Source organism: Phyllobates terribilis, unplaced genomic scaffold (genome assembly GCF_046119375.1).
Source record: "Phyllobates terribilis strain yellow unplaced genomic scaffold, ASM4611937v1 Scaffold_393__1_contigs__length_1774422, whole genome shotgun sequence".
Taxonomy (NCBI): Eukaryota; Metazoa; Chordata; class Amphibia; order Anura; family Dendrobatidae; genus Phyllobates; species Phyllobates terribilis.
The window spans coordinates 1,488,085-1,491,126 of record NW_027363153.1 but is presented as its reverse complement, the minus strand read 5'-3'; the positions used below and the strand labels follow the sequence as shown (position 1 = coordinate 1,491,126).

Sequence of the window (3,042 nt, the reverse complement as noted above, 5' to 3'; positions counted from 1 at the left end):
CTTTTTAATGAACAGAGAGATCTGGCTTGGAGTTGCATGCACCGCTGTCTTCCTTGCCGGGCATTCCAATACAGAAGAGGATTTGTGAGGTCTGCCATCTGCCCAAGAACCGGATGCCAAGACGAGGAAACGGTGGAACATCTATTATGGACATGTAATTTTGCAAAGGATTTCTGGAGAAGACTGCTCCCCCTACTGGAAAGGGTGGCAGACCTCAAGGACTTTACATATAAAACTGTGCTATACGGACTTATGGAATGCCCCACAATGGACCAGTACACAATGGCTTGGAAGACAGTGAACTGCGCCAAGTCATCTCTCTGGAAAGCGCGCAACATTGCTATTTTTAAACAAGATGTTTTATCAGTGAATGATGTTTTAAGTTTATGTTTATGTGAAATGTATACTTATTATTTAATTGACAAAAAGAAGAATGTACATATTTCCAAAAAATGGCTTGTTGACCAATGGAACCTAATTATTTAAAATCTTTGTATTTTTTTGTTTTGTAAATTTCATTTGTCTTTTAACGTTTGGTATTTGTTTAATTATGCTTGTAATTTGTTAAAGTTTTAATAAACGGTTTTATCCCTCTGCAGGGGATAGCCAAATTAAAAAAAAAAAAACTGTTCTTATCAGTTTAATATCTGATACGTCCCCTATCTGGGGACCATATATTAAATGGATTTTTAGAACAGGGAGATGGAAAAAGAGCTTGCTCTGTCCACTCCACGCATTGACCTGGTATTGCAGTATCTCCAGGACCGGTGCACCCCTTCTTTAATGCAGTTTCTAAAATCAGAAAGAATTGAATTCAATGTTTTTTGTTCATTTTGCTTGTTTGTCGGATTTTGGGATGGACTCTTTGGCTTTGCTTTTCTTCTCCTCATTGGATTTTTCATGTTCAAAGTTGCAGAAGCCAGATTACAAGCTCATTTTGGTTCAACTTCAGCAACTGTGCATTGCATTGCCATGTAATGTGATGCAATGCTATCTTTCTAGCTCTCCCTTTTTACTTCCTTTTGGATAAACAGACATATTAGGCAAGCATTTTGGAGCTTTCACCTAAATAACTACAGGTGGTGAGATAAGCTGCACAATATAATTGACCTTTCAGTATATTGTTGCACACACACCATCTATTTAGCAAATGCCCTTGTTATCAACAGCAGCCTTTTAAACTCACCTGAGCTAACAGGTATGTGCGCTGGTTACTCTGCTGCGCTTAAAATTTCTTTTTTGGTTTGCTACAATGCCTTTTCTGAAACGTTGTCTCCCTCTGCTGGAACACTGACTTCTTTCATTTAATGCCTGCAGACTATAAAAGAGAACCCAACCCAAAAAGTTTGGTTGATTAGTCTGTGGCATTCTGTTAAACTGTTGCTTATGGCGGTCTCTGTGAGCTTCTCAGCGACATTCAGCCAGCCAGGTATCCTGCCTGCAGTAGATGGAATGTGGCAATGGAACGCTGGCTGCGCGTGTCATAATAGGCTCTGAGCCTTTATATACCTGTGCACAGCAGCAGCCACCTTCAGTCTGCTGCTGGACAGCCAGCAGCAGCAGCAGCAGGAGAGGTATGTAATCAGGAGCCCTCCTGCTAAGGGTAGACAGCTGCTCGTTCCACCCCACCCCCAGCCTTAATTGGTTCTCCTCCCTTCCAACGGTGTTGAGGTGGGTGGGAACAGCAGGGGGTGAAGGTGCTGTGTTTAAAGAGGTGGAGTTATGCAGATCTAAAACGCGTGGATTGCAGCAGCAGCAAGCCGAAAAGTGCAGGCATGTAAGGGATCTAGAGGTTGACAACATGTCTTCTTAACGGGAGTCCAGGAGCTCATCTCCACAAATGGACTTTTCAGGATCCTTGGGTGGCTCCGTAGTTTGAAACCAATTCTGGTTATCGCTTCTCGGCATTTTGGCTAAGATCAAGTGTAGTATCTGTTCTTATCAGTTTAATATCTGATACGTCCCCTATCTGGGGACCATATATTAAATGGATTTTTAGAACAGGGAGATGGAAAAAGAGCTTGCTCTGTCCACTCCACGCATTGACCTGGTATTGCAGTATCTCCAGGACCGGTGCACCCCTTCTTTAATGCAGTTTCTAAAATCAGAAAGAATTGAATTCAATGTTTTTTGTTCATTTTGCTTGTTTGTCGGATTTTGGGATGGACTCTTTGGCTTTGCTTTTCTTCTCCTCATTGGATTTTTCATGTTCAAAGTTGCAGAAGCCAGATTACAAGCTCATTTTGGTTCAACTTCAGCAACTGTGCATTGCATTGCCATGTAATGTGATGCAATGCTATCTTTCTAGCTCTCCCTTTTTACTTCCTTTTGGATAAACAGACATATTAGGCAAGCATTTTGGAGCTTTCACCTAAATAACTACAGGTGGTGAGATAAGCTGCACAATATAATTGACCTTTCAGTATATTGTTGCACACACACCATCTATTTAGCAAATGCCCTTGTTATCAACAGCAGCCTTTTAAACTCACCTGAGCTAACAGGTATGTGCGCTGGTTACTCTGCTGCGCTTAAAATTTCTTTTTTGGTTTGCTACAATGCCTTTTCTGAAACGTTGTCTCCCTCTGCTGGAACACTGACTTCTTTCATTTAATGCCTGCAGACTATAAAAGAGAACCCAACCCAAAAAGTTTGGTTGATTAGTCTGTGGCATTCTGTTAAACTGTTGCTTATGGCGGTCTCTGTGAGCTTCTCAGCGACATTCAGCCAGCCAGGTATCCTGCCTGCAGTAGATGGAATGTGGCAATGGAACGCTGGCTGCGCGTGTCATAATAGGCTCTGAGCCTTTATATACCTGTGCACAGCAGCAGCCACCTTCAGTCTGCTGCTGGACAGCCAGCAGCAGCAGCAGCAGGAGAGGTATGTAATCAGGAGCCCTCCTGCTAAGGGTAGACAGCTGCTCGTTCCACCCCACCCCCCGCCTTAATTGGTTCTCCTCCCTTCCAACGGTGTTGAGGCGGGTGGGAACAGCAGGGGGTGAAGGTGCTGTGTTTAAAGAGGTGGAGTTATGCAGATCTAAAA

At 43.0% G+C, this 3,042-nt stretch overlaps 2 non-coding genes across 2 annotated transcripts; both read left to right on the top strand.

Annotated features, from left to right (window-relative positions):
* The first annotated feature begins 587 nt into the window (after positions 1 to 587).
* LOC141224495 (U2 spliceosomal RNA) lies at positions 588 to 778 on the top strand. The gene has a single exon (XR_012291902.1). It is a non-coding gene; the product is annotated as a U2 spliceosomal RNA (small nuclear RNA).
* A 1,115-nt stretch (positions 779 to 1,893) lies between these two features.
* LOC141224368 (U2 spliceosomal RNA) lies at positions 1,894 to 2,084 on the top strand. The gene has a single exon (XR_012291796.1). It is a non-coding gene; the product is annotated as a U2 spliceosomal RNA (small nuclear RNA).
* Positions 2,085 to 3,042: the final 958 nt, after the last annotated feature.